Raw genomic sequence first — 18373 nt, 5'->3', positions numbered from 1 at the left:
TTTACGTCGAAAGAAGAAAGTAATTATCGGATTTGATATAGAAAATAAAATATTATATAAAGAAAAGAAAAAAAAAAAGCATAATTCCAAAGGAAATTCCTTTTTAGAACACATTCAACAGAAATATCTTCGCATTCCGTAGTAAGAAACTAATTATTTGTAGAGTACCAATCAAAACACGAACGGAACAACTCATCATCTTTCTCGTTAATCTTCTTGGATTTTCTCTTAAGTAATGTTACCTTCTTTCTTTTTAGTAGAAAATTCGAAAAATCGAAAAATTAAGATCTTGGGAGAAAAATGTATGAAGGAATAATGTAAATAGTTTTAGAACTGAAAAATGAAGAAAAAAAATGAGTAAAGAAAATCGTAGCCAGATGCATCGCATATAGAATATATTATATTATATTATAGTTTTGACAGTAAAAGAGGCAAAATGAGAGACTTCTTCGAACGCTGACAATTAGTACACCGGTCTACCGATAGGAGCGCATCGATCGCGAGCGTGAGGCTCGATCGACGCTCTACGTTCAGTCTTTCCGAGTCTCGTTTGCGCGTGGGTCGCGCGCGCGTCGCTTAACTTCCGCGCGTCTACGCGTTCTATATCCGCACGCGTTTTATTCGCGCATTGTTTTCACGATTAAAACGTGTCCCATTGTTTTTTTTCTCCCCATATCCGTGATAGTTCAATATTATTATACTTTTCCGAAAAAATTGTACGAGTAATTTACGAAAAGCAAAAGAACGAGCGACAAAGAAAGAGAAAGAGAAAGAGAGAGAAAGAAAGAAAGAGAAAGAGAGAGAGAGAGAGAGAGAGAGAGAGAGAGAAAGGAACGTTTAAAGTGCAATTTTTGTTTGTTTGAGTAGTGCGCCATGTGACGAGGAAAGATATTTCTTTTCGAAGGATATTAAGAAAGAAAGATAATAAAATAATTTATCTATCGTAGAAAATCTTCCTTTTCTTCTTGTTCCCTTTTCCAAGGCCCTTCCCTTTTCCTTTCGAAAGTTAGCGTCACTCTCCTTCGAACAGTCTCTTTGTGTGTTTAACGCAACACAAGACCACGTGATTTCGAGCGTTCCTTCTAATCTCTTCTTTTTCTTATTCTACTCCTACTTTTTCTTTTTCTTTTTCTTCCTTCTTCTCCCCTTCCTCCTCCTCCTCCTCTTCCTCCTCCTATTTCTTTCCTCTATTAGAACGATCTCAGCTCGAGGCTATGCGCTTTGGAGCATGAGGTGGATAGTAGTACGATACGACGACGACGACGACGACGGTGTGTGAGATAAGCCTGAAGCGAGTTTTTTGACAGAAGAAACGGAGAAAGAAAGAGATAGATGGATAGATAGAGTGCCAAGTTTTAGCCGAGTTTTCTTAGAGTTTTTCAACGGTCGTGCTTCTTGGTGTCTCGCAGCTGGTGCGCGTGCAGCTTTGTTCCCTGTGAACAAGGAAGAAGATAGAAGAAAATAAGGGTGAGGGAGAGAGACAGAAGAAAAGGTCAAAGGATACAAAACTTTACCTGCGGACTGCTTATATTCTTTCAAGGTGAGTACTCTACTATAATATTTTTAAAGTGACATTAACGATCTCGCAAATGTGGAGACTTTGATTTCGTTGTAACAATTCAACGATACTAAATAAAGAGTTAAATGAAAGAGAAAGACTGACGGATAAAGGAGAAAGTTGAAAGAAGATAGAAGAAGTCGAGAGGAGTCACCATTTATGGAAGTAATCGAATATAATCCTCGTCTTATTTTTTATTTTATTTTTTTTCTCTCTCTCATATTCTTTCCATCTTATTTCTTCTTTCCACGGTTTTCTCCTCACCTTGGTCGGTAAGAAACCGTCATTTGAGGTTTCCTTGAGACACGCGAACAAGGAGTCAACTTCGAAGCTAGGCCTACCTTGCCTTGCTGTTCCCGTGTCCGTGTCCGTGTCACACGAGGTCGTAACCCGACTCGATCCTACCTTTGCACCGTGTGAACGGGACTACTTTGGAATGGAATCTCGTGCAGCATGCTGAGGGAAGACCCAAGCGAACAGATCTCTTCGTCTTATTGTTCCCCATTTAATTTTTTTTTAGTCCTTTCTTTCTTCCCAATACCAAGACCTTGGTTCCATATGATACTCTGAAAATCTTTATAATCGACCGTTAAATTATACGAGCTAAAGATAGTTGAAGGCTTGTGTTGTTATTTAGAAATTTGTTGAAATTAATTAAACGATGATAATTTTTAGCCCATTAAAGTTATTTCGAAATATATATTATTTAAATATATTTATGTGTATTAAAAAATATATTTCGTCGAATTATACTATTGTTTTTCTTTTTGAGATAACCGCTAGCTCTATTGTAAGAACTTTGTGTTGTCGATATATGCATTGAAACTTGTTTTTCTTTCTGTTTTTTTTTTATTTCCCCTGAAAACATAGTAACTGTTAGCTGCATTTATTATCAAACATTGTCTATTCTCATCGTTTAGAACATTTTAAAAATACATTTTGACGATGTGTCAAACTTGATTTTCAATTTTAATTTTTCTTTTTTTTAAACAGAAAGCACAGCATAGTTTATTTTCGTAGGTTTGTTTAGCGCTTGTCATTCGTGTTTTTTTGCATCTTTAAAATCGATTGCTATTCGATTTCGTTGATTGCTACGTGATTAGTTTTTCGTGCGTTCCGTTTGTCGAAAGTTACGACGGTCATAGGAAGAATTTCCTTGTGATCGTAGGTCGAGGTTAGGAGAGATAAAAAGGTTCAAGTTTGTTGTAGGGTTAGTTCAAAGGGAAGTTGCTTGCGAAGGTACCAATGAGAAAGAAATAAACTTTTTTCCCTTTTTATATATATATATTTCTCTACTTGCAAATTGGCTTATCCTTTAATTTCATATTTACGTGACCGCATTTAATTTATAGCTTGTTGAACAAGAACATGGATAATTTGATATTAAAAATTTCGTTTGTAGAAGAAAACGGAAGAAAATTCTTTTATTTGTTTTTCTGCATAATAAGTAAAAACGTTAATTTATAAGTATCTATTCTTTCTTGAATTTAAATAATATTAACTCATATCAGATGAATAATATAATTATCGTTTATTTAAAGGAAAGAAATAATTGATTATTTTAATAACTTATGTATATTTCATATTATGTATTAGAAATAGAGATATACTATATATACGTCTTTTCAAGTTATATTATGGAAATCCATAAATGTATTGAAATTCATCGAAATGCGTTTCATCTGGTGGATTACTGATATGCCTTGAATTTATGGCATAATAATATGCAACACCTTAGAAGATCTCGTGTTCTACTTAACGATTCGATGCGTTAAGGGAGATACATGCACGTATAAATCAACGAAGAAATGTGCGAGGAATAATCGAAGAAGGAGTATAGCGAGCAGCGAATCGTCACGGTCAACGATCTTTAAGATCGCGATCGAGTTGGCTGTACTCGTCCCCTTGCTCTCGTCCCTTGCACAAAGTACTATCCGTCTTTCTTTCCTTCGACACGAGAAGAGGCGAACCGGATCCAAGCCCATGCCCCGAAAGGCGACCTACGTTTGTATGTATACGTAATGTACGTATGTATATACCTACGTTGAGTGCCTCATCGTCGAGCTATGGACGAACTTTAACAAAAATTATCAAAAAAATTTAATCTCGCCGCTTTTAATTTCCATTACGATAGCTAGGTCAAATCGATTAGTCTCTTTTTCTCTCTCTCTCTATATATATATATATATATTGACTATAATATATATCTCCCTCTTCTTATTCTTTTCCTCTTGACGTTAAAATGATTCAACTAAAAGCTACGATAGGAGAGGATTTCTCTTGGGTCGTGCTAATATTTTTTCTCCGCTCGTTGAATCTTACTACATCGAAAAGGTAAAAAAGGATCAGTGTTCATGGGTTAAGGATAATAAAGTTTCAAACCGATATTCAGAAAGCATCCAGCCAAACTCGCCCATAATTGGTCGGTTCACCGATTTTTCACCAACATTTGTCACATACGACCTATCGAACGATAACGTTTAATGGCGACACCGATCTCTTCTTTTCTTTGAGCTTTCCCCTTTTTTCTTTTTTGGCAGATCGAATTTCTTTTACGACATTTCACATATTCTAGCATCGTTATCCCGTCGACATAAATCAGCTTCGAACGTGACCCTTGGAGAAATGTTCAGTCGTCGTTGTCGTCGTCGGTGTCGGTGTCGTCAGCAGCGGTAAATGCATCCAATGAGAATGTGAGAAAAAGATGCAGAGAAGATACTATGCTAAGATGAAGGCTTCAAGAATAGATTTCTTTATAAACGTGATCCCTTTATTTTGTTACGATTTTTAAGTTAGAAAATTTCGGTATATTTCCTTGTTTCTACTCCCATCTCGTCTTTGCTATATGAAATTAACCGAAAAGAAAAATTAACAACTAAGAAAAAAAGGGGAACATGATCAAGTATATTTTATCTTCGCGTATCATTATTTTTTAGTAGAATAAATATCACATGTTAAAAGTTCTTAGATGATTCCTCTCTCTCTCTCTCTCTCTCTCTTTCTCTCTCTCTTTTTTGTTGACGCTTTGAAAATTTTCTGAGAATACGAGCTTTTTACAAAGATCGGCCTGGCCGCGAATGCGGTATTATTCGCTCATACGTCACGTTGGATTTTAACGTGTCCTTAGAGATATCTATCCTGAAAAAAAGCTTAGCGTTGAAGAGAAAGAAAGAAGAGATGAAAGAGGGAAAGAAGGTGGATTTTTTACAGGACGCAAAATCTCTATAAATCTGTCGCCGAAAGCTATGTACAGAACGCGTAGATATGTGGTTAGAGAAACCGAATATGTGTCACTGGAGAAGATACCAGGATATTTTGCGTGCGTACCTAACACCATACATATGTGCTTTGTAACGTTGCTATGAAAGATATTTTGTTGGAATAGTATTAAATACGAAAGGATGATTTTTAAATGAATATGATAAAATTGTTTCGATATGTGTTCAACGATGGATTTAGTAATTTGTTAATTCATTTAATGTATTTGTTATTTAATAAGCATTTCATACTCTGATTGGATCATCTCGAAAAGCGTGTTTTAAGCGTGACGATTATTTTGTATTGCATAAATGTAAGTATATAAATATGTATGAGTAACGTAATACACCATGAATTAATCGAAGCAAATATTTTTCGAATATATTCATGGCCATGACTAATATTTTTCTCCACGCGTACACACACATTTTTGTATGACGTTCATTTTCAAATAACAGTCTCTTATTCATTTCGAAATCTAATGTAGATTTATACTGCTTTATTTTTTTTTTTTTTTTTAGTAAAAACTTCTGTATCACGTCGAAATCGACTAATTACGAGACTTATGAATCTATTCCTTTTGATATAAAGTAGAAAGAGTTTCCGTTTTTGATAGAACTGTACCTATTTTAATCAAACGTCGGAGCTGTGACTGAAAATTATCTGAAAACTGTTTCACCTTCGATAAGATGATATAAGGGAAAGAATGGGATAGGATTCCTTCATAGAAGAAGAGGAATCACTGACGCATAATTACGTTGATATTTTTTTTTTTTTTTTTCCATTCACGCCGGAATAGTATCAACTTTCCGAGAAGAATTGTCTGACTCATTGCCTTTTAAAATCCATTCGGTGTCCGAACGTTCGTGCGTGTCGCGTTGTGAAAAGCAGCGGCTCGCAGCCACCGCTTCGTGTATTTTCTTTCTTTCTTTCGTTCTTTCTCTCTCTCTCTTTCTCTCTCTCTTTCTCTCTCTTTCTTTTCATCCACCGTTGACTACACGCTCGACGTGTGTGAGGTAATGGTTCGTGTCACGAAGTTGAAAGAGAACGCCCTTCTTTCTCCTTTCCTCTTAAGGAGAAATGAGTCGTTCCTTTTTTTTTTTCTCTTCTTGTTCGTCGTTCTTCCAACTCTCCAACTTGTAAGCCATGCGCGCGAACGCCCGCGCGCGTTACCTTCTTATCTTTGAAGGGAATCGAATACGACGTTTTGTATTTACCAGCGCATAAGTCGCGAAGAACTAAACCGTATTTTCTACGTGTGCTTCTTTTTCTATTTTTCTTTCTTCTTTATATACTCCTACACGGTTTTTTTTACCTTTTTTTTTACCTTTCTTTTTTTTTTGTCTTCATCCAGTCTTTGAAAATAATTCAACGTTGAATGGTGTAATCGTACGAACGAATAAAAATATTCTGTATCCCATATCGCACCAGCACAATTTTCCTCATGCAATCTCGTACCAAGGGTAGGAGGATGTAAAGGAAAAAAGGAAGGAAGGAAGGATGGATGGATACTTTCTCGGATGGATAGATATTTCATGCCTTACGAAAGAAAATCCTGTAACAACATCTCAGTTTTTCATATGTATCAACTTTATATGTACATACATATATATATATACGTGCATGTGCATATATATATATATATGTATAAAGATATGTAGCTATTTCTTGAAAGAATATCTAACTTATCTACGTTTGTTCTTTCATATTTCACGTAAAATAATGTAGATCTTACAAAATTTGATTTGAGAATACGAACGATGCAAGTACTTAACACGCAAGAAGTATATCTATAAATATATGTACAAAATTTAAACGAAAAGTCAATCTCCTACTTTTAGTAATTGTAAAGATGGGGTTTTCTAATGAACATAATACAAAATAGCTAAATGCTCTAAAGTATTACTCCAAATTTATTCCATAATGATGCTTACATAATTGCATTTCAGCAAAGACTCCCTTCTAATCTTTCTTTTACCAAATCTTGCTGCTTACTCTTTCTAATCCTTAATGTTTTCAACTTTTAAACCTTATTTCTCCTATTTTGTCTCTCTTATATGTTATTTCATTTTAAAATATTTTTGGAGAACGTTCGAACTTTATCTATTTCCATTGTATGATCATCTGCTAAAGATAAACCATCCAGAAGCATTTTTGTCTTTTACCTGGGTCTACCCCTTGTCATTCAGGACTATGCTTACTCAGACATTCTTTCGGTGTATTTTTAGATGCAATCTATACGTTGTTATAAACCGAAATGTTCTCTCGCATACTATTTTGTGGATCCTTCAAAGATTTTTGAATCTTCAAAATACCTGTTTTTATATTATAAATAAATTGTAACGAATCAAAAATGTTTAATATTTGCATAGTGTATTGTTCATCTTTTCTCCGTTAAATTCTAAAAACAATGAGTAGGTATTTTAATTGAGTATTGCTAGGATGAATAGATAGACGAAATAGTACAATTTTGGAAATTATAATCCATCAATTGTAGTCCGTTTATAATGCGTTTATAATGCGTTTATAGTAATAAAGTAACGGAAGACCATGTGCAAGCATTAATCGTGCCGGCGCATATATGATACATATATTGCAATTTCAAATGATACGACTATACATCGATATTGCATTTGTTTGACTATCATTCGTGAACGCACATATTTTAATGTGCTCACGTATCCGAAATCCGTTCTATCGAGTGCATCATAATGCGCGCAGTCGAATCGAAAATTCATTAGCATTCTACCACTCTTTTTTTCCAATTTATTTTGTCGAATTTAGTCTTCTTTTTGTTTTTTTCTCGCTATTTCATTCTTTCACATTTTTGTTTCTTTTTACACCCTTCAAGTCGTGCGTCACACATTAACCCCCTGACGTGGGAAACAACGAGGATCGCATCCGAGATTTTCCTTTAGCTTTAGAGACCAAGGAAATTCTCAAGTATCTTAAAATTCGCAAGATCCTTAAGTAAATAGCAGAAATTCTTTCCGTAAAAAGGAATACCAATCTTCGACGAATAATTCGAGAGAGTCTTGTCTAATTTCATTGAGATTAAATGAAAGCGAATTTGGTGAAAGTTGGTAGCGAGTAGTAAACATATTAGGAGAGATCTTTTACTGGAGATTAGAAGGGGTGGAAGAACAGAGGGTAAATCCATCGAGCGATAGGAATAATAAAGAGACGATGAAACGTGCGCGAGACAAGATCACGCATCTCGTCACGCGTCACCGTAATAGACGGACGAAACTATCGCATTATGTAGTACGACCACCTAATACGCTGCTCTCGAGGCGGTAGTACGTGCGGCGAAAAGGGTATTCCGAGAGAGTTACTTTGAATTTATATCGGCTGGCTTACCAAGACTACGGAGACTTCCTATGAAAGATCCTAGCAGCCAGGCCTTGGTAAAGAATTTTAAATGTTACACAGAAAAATTACTTTCGAATAGGAGATCAGTGAAAAAGTTTTTCCATTTTTTTTCCATCCATTTTAGTAATCTTGAAGTAGTTGATAACAAAAATTGAGATGGTTGAGTTTGATGTTCCTACAACTATCTTACTATATCTCTCTATCTCTCTCTCTCTCTCTGTCTCTCTCCCTCTCTACCTCTCTACCTTAAGCTCACTTCTGTACCCATTACGTATCGCGTATAAATTAAGGCTAAGTGTTTGTTGAAGTTAGTTGGAGTATAGTAGGAAGTTCATTAATCGATGACGATGAAAACGTGTTTGGGTGGGTGGTGGGTGTAGATTGCAAATTGCCATATTTATGCATAGAAATTGGCAAAGTCTAACAATAAGTATAAAATCCGGAAACTATAAAAGATGAACATGAAAGCATTCGCATTTGTTCTATGCTTGATTCTGAGTTAAGAAGTATTACGAAGTTTTAATACCGGCAAGAAGTATTACGTAGAATATTAAGTATTTATTTTAAATATATTGCATAAATTGATTAAGTTTGCAGATGTTTTATTTGCTCTTTCTCCCACTTTTTCTTTCTCTTTTTCAGTTTCTCTTCGTGACAATAAAATATTGCGAAAAAAATAACCATTCGAATTTCCTCGTGAATTTTCTACGCGCACTTTCAAGGAATTAGTTTCACCAAAGTTTGCAGACTGTCATTGTAAAAAGTTTTTGCTGCAACGTCGTTCTCGATTTCCTTTCATAAATTCAATATTTTTATGTTTTCTTCGCGTCTTCTGTTAAAAAATTTACCTTTCCTTCGGAATAACATTATTTTGATAATTTTTTTTCTTCTTTTGTTATAATAAATATAATCAATTTTTTTAGAAATATTTCGATGATGAAGATCATTCATGAATTTTGACACTTATTACGTGTTGATACATCGAAAAATTATTAATCTAAACAGTAATCTAATACCAACAGTTTCCATTTTCGCTTTATCCTCTCTTTAAATTTTTACATGAGAAAAGAGAAAGGAAGCAACGATGCGAATAATATTTCAACCTCATAAGCAATCAAATGTTGGAAAGTTCAACAACCGATTTTTTCGAATAATAAGGGAAATGAAAAATAAAATAAAATGATACGATTCATTGCATCAATAACGGAATTTAACCAACTTAAATTTTTAACATGAAATAAAAGAGAAGATAGGAAATGGTAATATGATTGATTGATGTATCTACGTAAATGTGGTGACGTCGTTAACTATTTTTCCTCTCATTTTTCACTTATATTATCTTCCTTCCTCTGACAAAATGTAAAAAGATGAAGGAATAGGTAACGAAGAGTAAAATGAGAAGAAAGGGGCATTAACTAGGTGGCACATATATTTGGACGTTTTTAAATACTCCTATCTTGTTCGTTTAATTTTTTACAGAGCAAGTAAAATGAAGAAGAGATAAAAGGAATACGTCGAGTGGTTGAGGAGACGATGAATTTTTAATATCATCACGTCGTGAACATTATACCGCACCGACAAGATTTACAACGCTCATCATGCGTTCGTAATATAATCGATTTATGGTCGATTATCGTGCTACGCATAACGATTACTCTTTGAAGCTCCTTTCTACGGCTCGTGCCAGCTTTCCACAGATTTTCTCGAAGTTGGGGAATATAATGTGATCAATGCGAGGGAGTCAGGATAAAAAGTAAAGGAAGATTCCGTTTACCAAAATTTTGTTCAATCTTATCCGATATATTGAACGATAAACATAAAAAGCATGTACAAACAGGTGCGTTTGAACGCAGGAACATTATTTCTTTTTTTTTTTTTTTTTCATTTCGATTCGCCGATATCCAATTATGATTTTTCGTTCGAATTACAACGTTATACCTTGCAATGATAAAAGATTTAAACATGGTATTCCTCAAGAGGTGAAATTTTAAATAATTTCTAATTTTTTTTCCTCTCTTTCCCGTCGTTGGTTCTTTTATTAAACGCAAAACGAAGTTGGGCATATAATTCATTCTTTCGTGAACCTGTGAATATCCTGTAAAATGCTATATCCTGTAATCCAATTTTACATATCAGTTGTAAAGCTATTTTTTCGTTTGCAGAACGATGCATCCTTTAAAACTGTACGTTATCAATGTAACGTTTCGCTATTAATACAGGCGAGGAAAAAGTACTATGAAATATTGATTTGCAGTTTTGGAATGGATAACACAAGAGCTTCTAGCGATCTCAGGACAGTCTCTGTAAACGTTGATGGATTTAATCTCGACTGTGAGCTATTTCGAAACTATGCCACGGTAAAAATTCAAGAAATTGAAAATCATTTAAAGTCTGATAGATACTAACGACAAATAGTTTTTTCTTTTTGTGAAATTTTGTTTTTCTAATAGATATCGTTTAACGAAATAGAAGTAGTAAAAATATCACCGTACCATTCTATTTCAGTTGTTGATTATATTACTTCATTTTACTTATAAACCGTTTTATTTGAACATACAATTAACGACAGTTACTAAAATACATCCGTAAAAGCAATGTTAATCTTTTATAGTTAGTCTAATGGATAGTATTAATTTAAATATCTCACTTTAGTCTTATTTAGAACAAATATAAAAGGAATTTATATCCTTTTAAGAAACTATATGATTATCTTCATAATATCATCGAGAAATAAAATAGAGAAATATTAACGATTATCGTACGATCTCAAGGTATAATATATATATATAAAATAGGTATAGTCAGCACCCTCTTAGAAGAGTCCTCATGTAATTCTTTATAAACTAACCCATCTATTTTTTCCAACCTATTCGTTCTACCATTTCATGTGATAGTATCGTTCTATTAAAAATTAGAAGAGAAGATCGAAACCAGTTTGGCCGCACGAGTGGTCCGAGAATTTACGTCGACCAAAATCGTAGACACGTTTCGAGAGAACTCGGTAATGTGCCGTGAATATTCCGGAAATTCCTTCGATGCTAGAATCTTGCCTTATCTTCGAGAAAATCTCATTGGAGAATTTGAACCTTTACCATTTCAAACGATCATAGCCGACATGATAATTTCAAACAATTATCGCTCGTTGACTCGCGAATCTTGTAAACGAAACATAGCAAGCTATCTTAAGTATATAAATACGTATGTATGTGTGTATATACCTGTATACGTTAACATTTGTCGAGAGTAGCTCAAGCGTTGTATAATGTGACTCGGGATTATCGACTTATTTTATCACAAGTCTTTAGAATACTTTCCCGTTGCTTTTAGAATGTGCTTTGTCATTTCTTTCTGATTACAAACTTCTTATTGATCAAACTAATATCATGATACCTTTGTTGACAGTTTACATTTATGTCGAGTTATAATTGAGATCATTAGCACGATTTATCTTTAATGAAATTAAAAATCTAAATTTTATGGTTTGAAAAATAAGGAAAAAAAGAAAAAAAAATGTAAAAGAAAAGAACGAAAATTTTACGCTTATTCTCGTTAAAAGATTTTTTTTTCATAAATTAGGAAAATTAATTGTCTTTCACTTTATTGGAAATCGTTAAATCCTAGCTGTCCGAAACGATTCGGCTGACCGTTATCGAATTTCTGAAATTTCCTCAACACTTCAACGTCCCGATATGTAATTATTTTGATTTCCTGAAGAATTCACAGAGAAACTGAAACTACGTGAGTTCGACTTTAATTTCCATTCGGTTGAACGATGACAGAAGAACGAACCATGGACTTGTGAACGTGGTTTGGCTTTGATCGCATGTTATATGTAGCTCTTGTAGTAACGACCTTGCCTCTGAACATAATCATAGTACGCACTTGCAGATGTATAGTCTCTCTGCTTTCTGTTTGTACAATACGGAATGAGGCCATACGAGAGCGCTTGTTTTCTTAGTCGGCTCTTCGTCATCATTTTCTTCGTCGTTGTTATGTTGTCGGCCCTCCATGTGGGTAGTTCGCGTTGACGATCAAAATGAATCATCGTAATGATGGTCTAAAGCCGAGCTACGAACGCGTGAATTTCTTTTTTTGCCCTAACACACAGCGGGAAATTCTAGTGAGTTTTCTCGTTATTTGTTCGGTCGATAATCAACTCGTTGAAAATAAAAAAAAAAAAATTAAATTAAAAAAAAGTAAAAAGAAAGAATTCGCGAAAATATAAAATATATATAAAAGTAATCCACCACGTAATACTCAAACCTGTTTTTGAACTGGGAATAGGAGGATCGCATAAAAAGAAAACGCACAAAAAAAATATTCCGAAACTTCATAAGTAGCTAAAAAAAAAAAAAATTGTTCGCAACATATTTGTAATTAAAAATTGCTTTTCCAAATAAGATAAAAAAATAATTTATACATGGGAACATTTTAAAATATTGTTTACTTATACATTATAATATATATTAAACATATTCAAAATTTTGAAATTTTCAAAATTTACATATAATATATAGATGTTATTATTTTCTGTCATAGAATCGGGTTCTTCTTAGTCATCAGTAGGATCTTTTACGTAATTTATAATGTCACTACTATTTTTTAATCAATTCGACAATATTAATTTCACTGAAAGTATTGAAACCTTCTCCACCGATGTCTCAGAAACCAGCCAATGGCTCATCCTATAAATTTGGGCTACTTTACGGCAAAATAATCTTCCAATTTATTACTTTTTATTCACATTATGCATTTTGATGGACTTTCTTTTTCTTCTATATAACGCATAAAAAAAATCGGACGAAAAAATACCGCATAAAAACAGGTTTGAATGTATTTGAAATCTGCTTTGCCATGAAACTTATCAATAGATCCAGTTCGTACGGATTGTTACACATACCTGCAGATATCCATGTAGATGTTTTCGCATTGGAAAAAGTGGACGCTAGGAGATGGAAAAAATCCGATCAGCGCGAAATAGTTTGGAAAAAGCCGATATTTGGAAAAATGTGGAAGACAAACCGTATTGTGTTTTCATCAGCCGATATCTTCTACACGAAGATACGTATCGGCAATACGTATTCTTCGGTAAAATCATATTTTAAATTGATATCGTGGTGCATATCTTCGTTCGCAATAAGTGTTCTTGAAAACAAATATACGTAGACGTATATATGCACGTCTCTTCTTCTTACCTATAGGCGCGTGCGAGCCGCTTGCAATTCGATCGGTATTATGTTTTTTCTTTTTTTTTCGTCCCACCTTGTTTCTTCTCTATTCGAACGAATACCACTTGTTATCCATACACTCTTGACTGACTACTGACAGTCAAGTAGGAGATATTTAATTACAGTCACCTTGATAGGAGAGATCGAAGCTACAGCTAATAAAGTATTAATACATAAATACGTAAGTCTCGCGTGTTATGAAAAAAAACAAGCTACCTAATGTATGTATTATAAATATATGTAGGTATTAATCGATGGTCGTAACTCACGATCTTTTTTTTTTTCTTTTTTTTTCTTTTTATCTCATATTATATTCCTTTCATATTAGAAGCTTCAGATTTGCGAGATAGAACCGATTATTTTATTGTGTATGAAATATATGTGAGAAAAAGAAATTAAGAAAGGAGATAAATCGGTGAGAAAGATGTACTTGCATTTGTTTTAAATGCATTCTCCGAAATGCACCGTACAATATATTATACATTAACATGTACTCCAATCCATGTATTCTCGATACTAAAAGCTCTAACTGTTTGTACGTCGATACGCATGCGCCTTGAACGTATATAAACAAGCACAGTAAATCTCATTGAATTGTTCCGACGTTCAAGCCAAATTTTCCGACCGCAGTTTTGCATATGTTTCACCGTAACAGCGGCTACCTACGTTCACGGGGTCAGGCTCAATGGTCCAATTCGCTCATTGAGCGAGGAGCTGTTGCCGCCGCAACGGTTCGCGAGGCCGAACTAAATATCCGGAGAACGGGTACATGGGTATTGTATCTTTGGAAATACATTTATGTATCTTTGTATGTGATCGTTTCGAAGTTAATTTATCGTTAAAACGAAGAGTAATATTTGTAATATTTTTGCATTAGCATAGATACAGCTTTATAAAGGATATTTCACCTAAATTCAGCACCTTAAATATATCGCTTATTTTTTATGATAGAAAAATATTCTGTTCGAAGGCTCCAATACGGTGATGGATCGAATTTTTTTTTCGAGATCATTTTTTTCGAGATATCAAGGTCATCATATTTTTTTTTTAATGGGACTGCATATTTACTTATATTTTTACTATAATATTCTGATACCTTATAAAAAACCGAATCCAACGATATGCAACATGTTGGCCTTCAGATAGACGAACCTTTACTGAAAAAATTGTGAAAAGTTTGTCAGGAACTTCAGTACGCGCTCGGAAGACGGTAATGAAGAACAAATGCAATCAACGTGTTCTCGGTAAAGGTCATCTGAAGGTCAACATGTTGCACATCGTTGGATTCGGTTTTCTATAAGTTATAAGAATATGATAGTAAAATTTTGCAGTCCCATTTAAAACAAAAAAATATGATGAACTTAATATCTCGAAAAAAAATTTGGCCCATCACCAAATCGGCGCCTTCGAACAGAGAAAGACCCTGTATAATATTTTTAATTATTAAGTTATTATTAAAAAAAAAAACTTCTTTACTTAATTATCTCGTATCGTTGTTTAATTAGGAGAATTAGTTCACATGGTATTTTCCAAAGGAACGATCTTATTTCCGTAGTTATTATCGATAATGTTATTTCATTAATTAATACCTACACGTTAGCTAGCTGACTTGTAGTACACAGTACGCGTATTAAATTGATCTTTCTTTAGAAAATAATTGGATAAATGAGAATGTACACGTTGATCGAATCCTTTTTTTTTTTTTTTTTTTTTTTTTTTTTTCCCCTTTAATCCTTGGCGTAGAAACTTTTCCGTTGTCTCGTTGTCTTCTTACCAACAAGATATTGGAAATACATCGCGTGACAGCTCGACGGCTTCTAATATGGAAGCGATTAAAACATTGAGAAGTGCTTCGTAGAAAAGTTAGATTAAGGTGGGACTAAAGTTCGAACGAGATCCAGTCTCGCCTAGTCTCCATTCAAGCTAACTCTCTCGTCTCTCGTGTCTCTCTCTTTCTCTCTTTCTATATATATTAATCTCTCTTTCGTTCTCTATCTTTCGTATCTATCTATCTATCTATCTGTCTATCTCCTTTTCTGTCTCTCGAACATCGATCGAACTACGCACTACATAATCTTAACTCTTCGATCCTACTATCTTAGTTCGTAACAACTAAGTGTATACGATCGTGCATACTTAATACATATATACACCGTTCCTATATCGAACATAGCATTTGCATTAAGTGTACGATCGATCGGTGTGAAAATTGTCTCGAAATTCAACCGCTAAGAAATTCTACGATCCGCTATATTATCCTTTCTAAGGTTGGGGAAAAGAAACACCATCTTGCTTATACTCGACTTAGAATGGCTTAGCGTATAAAAGAAAGATAAATGTATAGTATGTTGCTAAATACCAGGATTATGTTAGACTAACGTCTATTACTTCGAACTTAAGAAATGTTTAGCGCGTGACAGTTTTTTTTTTTTTTATAAATTTGTTGTAATATAATACTAATATAAATGTTAATTAATATTAAATATTTCTATGAAGGATTAATATGCATTAGTTTAAAACACGTTCCATTCGAGAAAACTAATGATTTATTAGCGATCACGTGAAAATCCAAATTTTCGTGATATCATCCGAAACTTTTCCGTTTCTCCAAACGAAAGTACAAGAATAGCACATCCGATTCGCTTTCCGCTCTCTGTATTAAGGGTTGCAACCGCCCTCCAAATTTACTACCCTACCGAAAGATAAATGTTTATCGTGCTGTGGAACAAGCGTGATCCTAGTAAAATAGTCCTCTCTCTCTCTCTCTCTCTCTTTGACTTTTTGTTTTCTTTCATGGTACCACAAAACTCTGTCGTCAAGTTTGATATGCCTCGTCGTAAATACTTCGTACGGTAGAAAAAGTTTCTAAGAGACTTGGAAGAATGTTAGCTATCCACGTGATAAATATTCTTCAGGATTACACCGACTAAGATCGTGTACGGAATATATAATTGATATCGAATTGGGGCATTGTATTTAAGTTTGCTTAAGGTGTTGTCCGTAAACATAAATACAGTTAAGAAGATCTAGGATTAAGATAAATTCATTGATAGAATTAATAATACAAAAAGAGAAAAACATTTTAATGGAATATCAACATTTCTCATTTTATTTTCTATTTGTTGGATAAAAATATATCATTATTGAGAAATTCTATAAATATTGATTTTGATGTTTCATCAGACAAAGCGTGCACGTAGGATAGAATATTATGCTTGTTATTAAAGTTAGTTTCGATTCATCTCAACCAGGAAATCTGCTTTTCCCTCCTTTTATTTTCTTTTTCTCTGTTCTTTTTCTCTACTATTCTTTTGTTTACTACGTTTTGCTTTCTCTTTCCATTCGTTGCTTATCTGCTTGAAAGTTTGAATCGACGTTAGGTACGTGCATGCAGGCGGATCAGAAGGGCCGTGAGAAAGAGAGCCAGATAAAAAGATAAAGTGAAAGAAAAAAAGAAATGGAAAAGGGAGTAGGGAGAAATCTGATTTGTAACTTCTGTACGACGTGAAACGCGCCGTTCTATCACGGTAAATTCTCCTTTCATTCCCGGATTTAGTGCTACTTCGCGGATTAACGAAGTGCTTTGATCCGACTCGAGACTCGGAATTCTCTCTCTTCCTCTCTCTCTATCTCTCTTTCTCTATCCTTTCTTCCTTTTTTAGAAATAGGGGTACGATTAAACGATGAGGATGAAATATTTACTTGAAATATTTCCGTTCAACTTTACCAACGAAAACATTGAGAAACACTTTTGTTTGTAACAACGCATATTTTCTTACTCAAATCTACTTTTAAACCGTTATACAAAATCTTTACCATTAATACCCAAGAATTGCTATTGCCGAATTTCATTTATTTGTAAAGCAAGCTTGCATCGAATCAATTTCGAATGAAATAACAAAGTATGAGAGAAAGAGGTTGGGGAAGAAGCTCGTTTCGAAATCTCCCACGCAAATTTGTGTCGTTTTATTTTCCTATTTATCTTCACCCCATTTTCCGTTTAATCTTGCTTACCTACCCTCGAATTAATACGCGGGCTCCAAAAGCATCCCTCCTGTCGAAAACCTCATCCTCTGTTCAAACCACTTCCCATTTGATTATCTTGCTTGTCCCTAAATAATTGTGCAATATCTACGTTAGAACGTTATTGAAGATGTGAACAGACGTGAATGTATTTAAACGAAGAATAGCAACATGATCGTGCGTTATCACGCGCAGGATCTTGTCAGAGAAAACACTTAAAATATAATTATTCTTCTCTTTACCTATATATACTTTTCAAGTGACAAGAATTCGTTAGGTAGTTAAAATAATATTAATATTTAAGACCTTTGCGCGTTTATTTTCATTGACAGTGAAAAATGTCGTAATTTATATTCTACCAATAATTGATATCACCCTCTTTAAAAGCAGTAAGAAAATTAAACTAATAACTTATTCTCAACAATATTCCCTTGTTTGAAAAGCCTAATCTATAATAGGTATTCATAAAAGTTCTTTGAATACAAGAATATTATAATTATTAAAATGATCATATAAATGTATATAATTTATTTTCTTTATCTTCGAAGTGTAAAGAAACATGAAATCTTGACACTTATTGATTAGGAGTAATTCGTCCATTCGTAATATTTTCTTTAGTTCATGATCGATAGGATTTATGTTCAATTTAAAATCGGGAATAACGAGCCAGTTTTTTCTTTTTTTTAAATAAAAGATATCGAATTCACAAGTTCGGTATCATCGGTTCGGTTTGTGTTCTCTTCATATGGCTAAGATTTTTGTATCAACATTATAGATTTCAAGCAGAAGTATCATAAACTCTGACCACCACCGGTATAGCTGATATCTTTTGCTGATATATCACAGATGATAGGTTAGGGAAGCGGAGGGTAGAGGACTCGGCATCTTTACGATAGTTTTTTAATATCTCGAAGCAATTCGTTGTATATGACTG

The 18373-nt window shown here is 33.9% G+C and overlaps 1 protein-coding gene across 3 annotated transcripts in view; it reads left to right on the top strand.

The window, feature by feature from the left end:
• Window positions 1-524: 524 nt before the first annotated feature.
• Window positions 525-18373, top strand: part of LOC106785193 — a 237455-nt gene continuing 219606 nt past the window's right edge. For all 3 annotated transcript variants that reach the window (XM_014745454.1, XM_014745445.1, XM_014745437.1), the window contains exon 1: window positions 525-1540. The gene's annotated coding sequence lies outside the window, so the exon portion shown is untranslated. The remainder of the gene's footprint in view (window positions 1541-18373) is intronic.

The sequence above is a fragment of the Polistes canadensis genome, unplaced genomic scaffold (assembly GCF_001313835.1).
Source record: "Polistes canadensis isolate GaletaPanama2010 unplaced genomic scaffold, ASM131383v1 scaffold_2, whole genome shotgun sequence".
Lineage (NCBI taxonomy): Eukaryota > Metazoa > Arthropoda > Insecta > Hymenoptera > Vespidae > Polistes > Polistes canadensis.
This window is presented reverse-complemented; position numbering and strand designations above follow the sequence as displayed.